General features: G+C 34.2%; 1 long non-coding RNA gene across 1 annotated transcript; it reads right to left on the bottom strand.

Annotated features, from left to right (window-relative positions):
* Positions 1-320: 320 nt before the first annotated feature.
* Positions 321-2,589, bottom strand: LOC114259881 (uncharacterized). The gene is made up of 2 exons (XR_003628434.2): positions 2,257-2,589; positions 321-568 (listed from the first exon to the last, which is right to left on the bottom strand). It is a non-coding gene; the product is annotated as an uncharacterized LOC114259881 (long non-coding RNA).
* Between the last annotated feature and the right edge of the window lie 9,363 nt (positions 2,590-11,952).

Consider the following 11,952-nt stretch of genomic DNA (forward strand, 5'->3'; position numbering starts at 1 on the left):
ATACACAAGAAAAGAGAGATAGAGATAAAGAGATCTAAAAACGATATAGAGAACGACAATTGTAGCGGTTGACACAATGGTTGCAGTAACGGCGAATTTTAGTAGATATGGTGATCATCGATGAGAGAGAGAGAGAGAAAGAGAGAGTGAGTGTGTGTCACGACCCAAACCTGCCCTTATAAGTTTAGCATCATGATCGACCAGTAATCCTAAGATTGCCGAAAGCCTCTTAAACAGGTACATAAGATTAGGGGCTAGCGGAAGCAAAATACAAACATATATCGTCCATTGAGCTATGTAGACTTACATGAGATAGATAATATTTAAACTTTTCTTTTTATTATTTTTTTTATATACATATATTATCACATCATTCCTACATCATCATATATATACTGATAAGACAAAAAGGGACTTAGCCTTATATACAGAATAAACAAAAACTTAAACTTTAATCACATAGCCTTGGCACTTGACATATTTGGAACATCTATGGGAGACACATAGGTTGGCAGACAAAAACAGATTCCAGGCCAACACCTCTAAGCCTGGTCACATACTTGATCACCTACATACATATATAAAAACATGAGCGAGAGCCAAATGAATAACAATGTAAAGAGGTTATGAATAATGTCATTACTGTAATCCAAATCGGTCAATTATAGCAATAAACAGAAAATCAGAATCAATTGCTTAGCATATCCATATTTCATACAGAAAAAATAGCAGTCATACGTGGTACATCCAATAGCAGAACAGTACAGACGATCATGAAGACCGAACAGACGGTCATAAAGACCGAATAGTCACATATAACGGCCATCAATACAGCAAACAGAAGTTCCAAGAATCGGAATTGACAGAGATCTCTATAACAGTAGCAGTAACAGATGCTAAGGATGTCACGAATACAGTTCATAAAATAGGACAATCATTCAATCAGTTATAAAATAGCATTTCGGAAACAGAGCATTTTCTAAGTCATAGAATATCTTTACAAGATTGTTACTCATAAATAGCTCCAGAGATAGATCAGACGGACCGTAGCGCGTGACCTACACAAACATATAACAGATACACATTGAAACACAATATCACTTCCTTAATCAAACTTGACTTTTCTTGTCTTTTTGCTATTTAAGTGATCCGAAGTTCTACTACGCTTGATCTTTATTTCTTCAAATGAATCGGATACTCATTTCACATATTCTTTCATTACCAAATCCTTCTTTTCTAGATAGACTGATTTCTTACTTGGCTTCTTAATCAATTAGTACTAAATCAATGATTTATTCTTTAACCAACTAATTTATGTTGATTGTTAACTTTTTAATCTTTATTGAGTCATAATTTGTGCTTAGAAATGTTTGGGAGGAGATGGAATGAAAATATGAACACATGATTCAAAAACCTTCTTAATTTGTCCAAATTTAAATTTAATTCATTTCCTTCATATCAAACCCAACTTCAAACTTATAAGATTTGATATATGAATTAAGTTTTCAAAATATAATTCCAAAACTTATATACAAACTCTTAAATAATTAAGAAAACTTGATCATCTTTAAACCATTTACATTAAAACTCCTTTAATATAAAAATTAAGCTCATTCTTTATAGACTCATAATTTTTCCAAAAATTTAGTTTTTGTTTCATCAAGAAATGGAATCAAATGTTCAAACAATAATAGTTATCAAAATTGAACCCAAACTTAACAAATTTAAAGAATCATAACCCATATTCTTCCACATAACTTAATAAAACCCAACTTCTATCAATTTATAACATTAATCTCCAAATTACTTCATCCTTTCATTATTTCTTTCCAATTACATGAAATTGAACCCAATTTGTTCTTAATTTCAGCTTTTAGCTAAATTATTTATAATATCTAAGTCACAATTTCTTACTCAAAATCCAATTTCTTACAAAATTCATAAGATTAATTTCATAACTTTCTCAATTTCAAGTTCAATTCCTCAATTCATCCAAATTATTTACAATTGAACCTCTTTTCTTTCTAATTCCTTGAATAATCTCAAACCCCTCTCAATCTCAAATATTATAAGATGATTCTACAAAATCAAACCAAAAATAATTAATTTCTAAGTTTGTTTCCATAAACCATGAACCTAGCTTCATTTTCTCCTTCAAACCCATTTCCTTACAAATTCCATAAAATTGATTCCATAACTTTCTTGATTTCAAGTATTATCTGAAGATTCTACACAAATTGAACATAAATTCCATACCTTAAGCTTTAATTGACTGAAATTCTTGAGTTTTATTTCCTTCCTTTGTTATTCTACTTGAGTTCTTCAATTTCTTCTACCCCCTTTTTCGTTATCGAGCAGCTCAGTCCTCCCCTCTTTCTTTCCTTCAGATTTTCTTTCCTTCTTTTAGTTCTTCTCCAGCGCACATAAATATCCAATTTCTTCTACCCCCTTTTTCGTTGTCGAGCAGCTCTCTCTCTCAGTCCTCCCCTTTTTCTTTCCTTCAGATTTTCTTTCCTTCTTTTAGTTCTTCTCCAGCACACATAAATACACATATGTACTTGTTGCCTCTAAGGTTCCAGAGGATTCCAATACTTCACTTGTATTATGATTTGATTAAGAATAACTTAGCATATTGATTACATCTTAATTTAATTAAACATCATTTAATCTTATTTAGCTCATAATTAAATTAATTATAACTAATCATAAATTTCATATAATTTAATTAGTCTAATTTAACTTCAATTAAGGCCCATTAATTATATTTAAATTTATCAATTGGAATCAGATATTTAATCAAACTCCCAAAAGGCTCAAAACATCAAATTAAACTTATTACCATTATCAATTTTGGTTTTCCAAATCATTTAGGCCTTCAATTTCTGATCAGACTCAAATTTCCGTCGATAAATTCATATTCAAATTGGGTACCTCATAAGTAAATTTAATTTAGAATAACTACAGTTCCTAATCCTCATAATTTAATTAACTCCAACTTAGACCCGATTAACCAAATCTTAATTTCACTAAACTGAATCGAATATTTAATTAAACTCACATATGGTCCAATACTCAAAATTAAACTAATTTAACTCATCAAGTTTGCCTTCTTAAGCCATTTAGGCTTTCGATTTCTAATTCCAAAATAACTCTTCTATAAAATCATATACGAATCAAACTCAACAATGTTCATCAATTCCATAATTAAATCAGAATAATAACTAATTAAAATCCAAATCACCTTGATAAACTAAATGTAAAATATTACACGTGGCAAGGTCATCAAAGAGAGAGAGAGAAAAAAAAAACAATAGAGAGAGAGAAATAGAGACACAGTATAAAGATATCCACGTTTTTTCTTTTCTTTTTTTGGTTTTTTTGTTTTTTTATTTTTTTTTGGGATTGCTTGAACGGTTCGAATCATCGATATGGGCTCTTTAGTGAGCCCACAGAGATCTAACAACACCCTCCATTTGGTTTTTCCAACTAATGAAAAGTTTTTTCCTTTTGTTTTTGTTAATATCTATAGGGATAGTTTGGTCTATTTATGTCAATTTTTTTTACTTATTCTTCTACAATTTAAAAATCTTAAGAATTTTAATTAACAAACAAATTTTTTTTTTTTGTTATGAGTTTTGAAAAGAGTTTTGAAACTAGTTTTTTAATTGTATATTTTGAAAACTTGTTTAATTATGAGTTTTGAACAAATTTTATTTATTTAATTTATTTTTTTGAATTGTTTGAATTTTTATTTTTTGTTAAAAAATATTTAATTATTTAATTTTTTTTTGAACAAAATAATTTTTTTTATTTTTTTAAATTATTTTAAAAAATTTAGACAAAAGTTATTTTAAACAAATTTTGAATATATGCTTTAAATATTGTAAATATTTAAAAAAATTATTTTTTATTTAAATAGTTTAAATATTTTTAAAAAATATTTTAAATATATTTTTTTATTTTTTTAGATAGTTAATTTTTTTTTTTAATTTTATAAATTTAAATTTTTTTTGAATCGCCCATATATATTTAAATCATAACAAATTATTCGGTCAATATTTTAAAAAAATGACAAAATATTTTTTTTTTAAAATTAAAAGTTAAAAAATATTTTTTTCAAAAATAAAAATAAAAATAATATTTTTTGAAAAAAAAATTATACATGGTATTCTAGGATATTTATACATGATATTCTTCAAAAACTATTTATACGAATGGTATCAGAGCCACTTATTGATGAGTTATTTTTTATTAAACTGTCTCTTTTTTAACTTCTATACATTTATCCGGATCTCTACTTCTTATGTTTCTTGTCTAACGTTTTCTGTCTTGTCACTAGCCATCCAAACTTAGTCCTATATTCTGTATAAGTCCTCAAGTGTAGGTGGTTTAAGGATAGAGTTTCCAGTTGGGTATGAGTGAACACAAGGTACGTGAAAACATGATTAAGTCTTGAAGAATTCAGCTATTTTAGGATCAGTGTATAAATCTTAGAATCATGAGTCGATTATTCAGAAGTAATTCTTCAATCTAGATCTACAACATTAGCTCATATACCTAATACAATAGTAAATGAAGCAGAACATGAATTTCAAGATTTAAAAATAGATTTTGGATGGAACATACCAAAAGTACCAATCAAAGAAATTTATAAAAACAAGTTTTCTTAAATCCTCTTCCAATATTGATTTATAAGTAAAAACTATCGAAAAGGTTTATGCCTTAACAAAAGTACATGAAACATGTCAAATATTAACCAAAGAATCTATTAAAAAACATAGATCATCCGATCACAATTTTATTCATATAAGATTAGTACAAGTTGCAGTCAAACCAACATCTATAAAAGGAATAAATTCATCAATATTATTATGTCTTAGGGATGCTAGATTCAGAAAATACCACACCTATAACGATTTCGGCTTTAACCCGACCCATTTGATATTTCAGACTCGAATTTTATAGTTTCTGAATGTTGTCATTATCGTTTTCCCCTTATTCTTACTTGAGTTTGGCTATGGGTTTGTTGTGGTTGCGTTTGGAACATGTTGGTTACTTAGTTTCTAAACTCTTGTTGCCTAGAATTTTGCTCCTCCGCTCAAGCGGCACTTGTTGCGCTCGAGCGAGTTTTGTAAACTCTCAGTACTTTTGTAAGTCTACAAAACTACAGGGAGAGTGTAGTCTACGCTCGAGCGGTCCTTTCTGTGCTCGAGTGGGTTCAGCTCAAGCGTCTATTCTTGCGCTCGAACGATTGGTCTGTTGTCTGCAAAACTACTGGGAATATGAATTCTACCCTAGAGCGTCACTTCTTGCGCTCGAGCAGAACAACTTATTGTGTCTGACGTTTGAGCATCAACTCTTGCGCTCGATCGGCCTGTGCATATATTAGTTCATAACAGTCATTTTTTACATCACTTTTTCATATATTTCTCTCTCTAAAACTCACCAAAACCCTAGATCTTGAGTTTCTCTCTCTAAAACTCTCACTCTCTCTACATTTTCACCTAGATCTAGTGGTTTCTCCACCCTACTTCCTTTATTAAAAAGGTAGAGCATCTCAAGGGCTACATTTCTATCCGAATAGAGTTGTGCTTGAGCCTCTTTGAAGTTTCCATCTTGTTTACTCGATTTTTAACTTTGATGTAGGGACTTTCTACACTCTTTTATGAGTTTTAGCTTAGTTATTTGTTGATGTGTGAGAAAAATTGGGATTTGAGGTGATTTTGAACAAACCTAGGATTTTGGTTTAAAATCAAAAAATGAGTTTTTGAATGAATGTATTGGAAATGGTTATGGGAGTAAATATGGGCTTATGTTGTGTCAAAATGGTTGATTTCGGTGTTTGGGATGAAATTGGGAAAAATGGGGTTTTGCCCTAAAACGTCTCGAATAACTATTTTGTATAAATAATGGAATTGGTGTTGGAAATATAAAATTGGATGGATGTTTGTAAAAATGGTAGAGTTAGGTTTGTATTACCTCGCACCTATGGAAATTTGGATGATCTATCTTTTGTAAAGATTACATATCTATTTAGAAATATTTGTTTTAGGCTATTCGATGGAGGATAGTCATGATTGTTGTAGAAATTGTATGAGGATTAAGCGAATTGAAACAAAACTCTTAGCCGTTATCATTGAATATGATTATGATTTGTATACATTGTATATATATGATATTTGGGAGAAGAAAGGGGATGTAAACCATGTTTGGGAAAAGAAAATGGATGGACTCCACTAAATTAAGTTGGCCTGTGTGTCTAGGGTAAAAGTCTTGAAAACCACGCGTCTAAATAGGTGCCGATTCCGTGAATGAAATTTTTGTAAAATGGCAAGTGAATGTATTTCGTATGATAATTATGTTTGGTTAGAGGCCTACGGGGTGTATCCTTGGTTTGGTTGACTAAATGAAGTGGGTATAACTAATGGTTTGAGATGCAAGTTTGACATAACATGGTTTTGAAAAAGGTTGCGAAAGAATTGTCATTTGGGAACCGAGCATGTGCATCTTATGTATATCTTTGTTAATATTCATCTATTGTATTGGAGTGTTTCTACTGGTTTTTGGCTCACCCTACTTGGGAAACCATTTTCAGGCGCTGGTGACATGCCTCCTCCAAAGACTTAGCTTGGGAGGACCAGGGAGCTGAAGGCTATGTTTTGTCATTTTGTATTTAATATTTGTACAAGCTTGGGGCTTTGTATGTTTGAAGCTTAAGACTCTTTATTTTGTTGTAACCAAGTATAGTCTTGGAATGATGTAAGCTTGTAGGATATTTATTTTGTTAATCATTAAGTTGGTATCACATGCTATAGATTCAAAGTAGAGCTTTTGAATGTATATCGCATGTGTCCCTTTTTGTAAATTAACTCTGATTAGTGAAAGATTACCACTTTGTTTATGTCATTGTGTATATGTTGTTGGGGCCCGATTTGTGGCATTTTTTACAGAGCGTTACAACTTGGTATTAGAGCATACCGGGTTTGAATACTTTGGATATGTGGGAAGTGGTTAGTACCACAATGGGTTTGTCTCACTTAATAAACACTTTAGTATGAACGATGTGTGCTTATATTGTCACGATCCAAACTCGCCCCTATAGGTTTAGCATCATAACCGACCAGTAATCCTGGGATTACCGAAGGCCTCTGAACAGATTAAACAAAATTAAGGGGCTAGCGGAAGCAAAAACATAAATATAATTATCCAATGAGCTGTGCTGACTTATATGGAACATAATATTAAAACTTTATATACATACCCAAAAGTCATTCTTACATTATACCCACACACATTAAAGTATCTTAAATACAGCCAACAAAACAAACAAGTCCCATGTACAGAAATAGCCAGAACTTAAAACACGTGACATTTCAGGAACCTCCACGTGAGGCATAATGGTTGGCTAACAACAGAACACAAATCCAGACAAAAATTTTCAGGCTTGATCTCCAGAACGCTCACCTATACATATATATACACACAGTGAGCTAAAACCTAGTGAATAACATTAAGGTAAAGGGGTTAGTGAACAAATTCCGAACATATCATGATTATAGAACATAACATAACATAATCATTCTCATATCTGAACATAATACTGGTACATCCCATAGAACACATCACATATTGTCTTCCGACTAGAGTAATCGGTTCCGGATACCGATTAAACACATATCACCACAATGAAGTGGCTAACGAGATCTCGTAATCACATATATGTCATGGATCCGTATTAACATGCCGTCCCCCATGACTTGGGACTATCTATGGATGCCATAATAGATTTCAGACATAAGACGTTCGTTCACGTAAATAATCATCATTTCAGAAATCATAAGTTATCAAATCACATTTGGAACATAATTCGTATGAATAATGTTACTCACAGTGGGCTTCTAGAAACGGTTGGTCAATCTTCAAGTCTTGACCTACAAATACAAAAGTACATAACACAAACATATCTTATCATTATACATGTACTTGGCCATTACGGCTTAGTTCTCTTTATATAGGTTTCTTGTTCTTGCTTAATGCATAGGTCAAAACACACAATTGCAATCTCTTAACTTAGTATATTCCGTACTTAGTGTGTCTCTAATTCATATCCTCAATACTATGGCCTAATTAAGGCTTAGGAATGTCTAAGATTCGATGAGGATGCCAAAACATGAGTTGAAATACTTGGTCTATTCTCTAAAAACAGGGTCCTCGCTCGAGCGTAGCTTTTCTCGCTCGAGCGGACACGCAGAACGTGAGTGGTTGCTCGAGCTCAACTTCCTTCACTTGAGCGATTTGCAAAGACATGAAACTTCTGGGAGGTTGCATTTCACGCTCGAGCGAACTTCTGGTCGCTCGAGCGGAAGTGCAAGGACATAGAGCGGTCGCTCGAGCGGGGAAGGAAAATCTGGGATTTCTAGATTGCACTTCCAAGTTCAAAACTTGAATTCAACTCTCCAAAACTCAACTCTTGGGCCCCAAAACTTGAGATAACATTTGTAAACTTGCAAAATATGATGAATTAAGGATTATTTCATGAAATCACAGCCCAAGAGCTTGCCAATAGCTCAAGATTCATCTTGAAACTTAAGAAATAAAGCATACATGTAAAACCTTTCAAACTCTTTCCTCTAAAACTCATGAAGTTAGCAAATTGAGTTCATAAGCTCCATATATGAAAGAAATTCGTTTTTAAAACATGAAATCAAGATTCAAAACATGATAATTCAAACATGCATGTACCAATCAATTCATAATAACACTTTAAATGCTCAAGCTCAACTCAAAATGGTAAAACTCTATATATTCATGTATGCATGTGGACTTCTCTTCCAAATTCTTTTTCAAGACTTCGAAAACATGGAATTGACTTACAAAACTTGGTGAAATATGCATGCATGTTAATTTCATGGTCTCAATTCATCATAATAATAAAGCTTATGATCAAAATGATGATGTAACACTCATAGTTCTATGCATGTAAGATTTATAAGCAAATTCTTCATCCTCTTGACAAACTTATGTGAAATATATGCAAATGATCATAACAATTCCATGAATTCATCTCTACAACACATAATCTTCTTGAATTAATAGTCAAAAGCTTACCTAGAGCCTCAAATTACTCTTGTTCTAACTTAATCTTGATGGATTCTAGCCAAGATCTTCAATTCTCCTTCAATCTCTTCTTATCTCTCTCTAGAATTGCACTCACTCTCTCTCTCTCTCTCTAAAATATGATTTCAGAATTTTCCACTCAAATGAAACATGCTTGAGCTCAAGAATGAGCCTAAGAGCTCATATATATAGTTATGATGCCATAATACATTAATTAGAACATTAGGCTTGCCAAACGCAACTTAATTATTTAGACTGAATCAATTTTTAATAACAATTTCCATATGGTTCTAAAAATTCCAAATAACATATTAATGTAATCAATTTCAGTTTCGGATATCGATAAGGCTTTTAATTTTCAAATCAAAACACAATTCCTGACAAATATCACTACGAGTAACAGATAGAAATCCAAATAACATACAAAATACATAATAAACACATAATTTATTTTAATCACTTAATTAACATCCTTAATTATGGATTAACACTTAATTACAGATTCGGGTTGTTACATATATGATACCATGCTTATGTGATTATATGTGTATGGAATTTAATTTCTAGGATGTTGATTAAGTCTACGGGTTTAGGGAAGTCCTATTAGAAGAGCACTTGATCACTGCAGTTTCTAATTGGAACTCTGACAACGCCACGGGACGATCATTATCTGGAAATGAAATTCATATGTGTTTACGTGACTATGTGCTTATGTGGAGTGAATTATAATTGTCCACTACATTAGGGCACGAGTGAGTTAGCTTCGGTACATTTGTAAATGTGCTAATCCTTTCTGTTACCTTCATTAAGATGTCAGGATGTGGACGTATTGGTGGTAGGTGTGGTAGGCCTAAAAGGCATGAGGTGCCTATACCAGATGACATTCTGGCACAAGAAGAAGGGGTTGGTCAGGCCAATGTGGCTGAACGAGTTAGTCAACAAGCCATGGGTGCCTTAGCCCACGAAAAGGCCAGAGCATTGCGGGAATCCATGAACATTCTCAGGGTTGAGAATCAAGTCCAGGCCTAAGTAACTGAGGCAGGACCATCGTTTCTGAAACGAGAGTTTTTCCGGTTGAATCTGGATGAGTTTGTGGAGGATCCCAAGGAGCCACTGAAGGTAGATGAGTGGCTGGAGCAGATAGTAAAAATGTTCGAGATGCTTGGCATCAAGGATAAGCAGTTACGAGTAATCTTGGCATTCTTTAAGCTGAAAGGAGATGCCGGTCAGTGGTAGAAGTATGCACGTGGGCGCATTAGGGTGACTTGGGAGGCATTTGTCAATGCCTTTCAAGACAAGTTTTTGCCTCCCACTGTTAGGGAGAAGTTGAAGGATTAGTTTGCTCAACTCAAGCAGTTGAACACACCAGTGGCCGAGTTTGAGGCAGCCTTTACTAGCCTCTCTATGTTTGCACCAGAGGTAGTGGCGACAGAGGAGTGTCGTTGCTTGGAGTTTGAGAAGAGGTTAAGGACCGGGCTTCTTTTCAAGGTAGCCGGTTGGATGATTAGAGATTACGGGTGACTCGTAGAGTCGGCAGCTCATCTGGAGATCGTGATGTAAATGGAAGAGGAGAGGATGAGGGGCTCTAGGAGGAGTCAGGATGTTTAGGGGGACAGTATGAGGCAGAGGGGTTCTAACCCATAGCTGTCCCAGGGAGCTCAGTCGAGGTCCACTTTTCCAGTGCCAAGTTTAGGTTCTGGAAGGCGTGGTTAAGAAGACATTACTTGTTTCAAATGTGTTCAGTTGGGCCACAAGTCTTCGGCTTGCCCCCAGAGAGAAGGAAGGTAGCATTCTGTATCTTCTTCGGCTCGTTCTCAGAGCTAGAGTCAAGGAAGAGGGCAGTTGCTCACTTGTTATCAGTGTGGGCAGGCGGGGCACTTGAAAAGATTTTGCCGTCAGTTTGGTGGCACATCCGGTGTGTCTGGTTCGAGAAAAACACTGAGCCACTAGCCGGCACAATCAGCACAAGCCTTAAGGGCCAATCAAGGAGCCTCTTCGGCTCAGTTAGTGCATCAGGCTTATGCTCCGAGCGGTGAGCAAGTTGAGTAGAGACCTACAGGGCGTGTGTATGTTGTTATCGCGCCAGATTTAGTAGCAGCACTTTCGGTAGTGAGTGGTACCTTCTTGTTTTATAATTCAGTTGCTAATGTGTTGATTGATAGGGTGCATCACATTTATTTATCTTGTCTGTATTTGCATCGATTTTGGGGTTAGAGTTGGCTCAGTTAGCATCTTCTCTTTGCGTATAGTCACTTATTGGTGGTGTGATTGTTTTGAAACAGGGGTATCGGGGTTGTGACATAGAGGTTGCCGGTCGCTGACTCCCATTTGCATTTATATTGATTGATATGTCTAGCTTTGACGTTATATTGGGTGTGGATTAGTTGTCATCCTATTGGGCTATTATAGATTGCTACCGTTAGAGGGTTACTGTATGTACCTTGAGCGGTGATTGTTTTTATTTCTTGGGAGACCAGGTTGATAGAGTTTTATCACCAGTATATGATCTGCGTTGGCAGAGTAAACTTAGTTGCCTTCTTGCCAACTTCTTGAGTACGGAGTGTGATGAAGTCTAAGTTGAGTTGCCAAGGGTAGTTTGTGAATACCCGGATGTTTTTTCGGATGATCTTACTAGTTTACCACCTCATTGAAAGATCAAGTTCTCTATCGATTTAGTGCCTGGCACGACATCGATTTCTTCGGCACCGTATAGATTTGCACCTGCTGAGTTGAGTGAGTTGAAGATTTAGCTCCAGGAATTATTAGATAAGGGTTTTATTTGCCTTAGTACTTCACCTTGGGGAGCACCAACTCTTTTTGCCAAAAAGAAAGATG

This window comes from Camellia sinensis, chromosome 2 (assembly GCF_055761805.1).
Source record: "Camellia sinensis isolate YWXY chromosome 2, ASM5576180v1, whole genome shotgun sequence".
Classification (NCBI taxonomy): domain Eukaryota; kingdom Viridiplantae; phylum Streptophyta; class Magnoliopsida; order Ericales; family Theaceae; genus Camellia; species Camellia sinensis.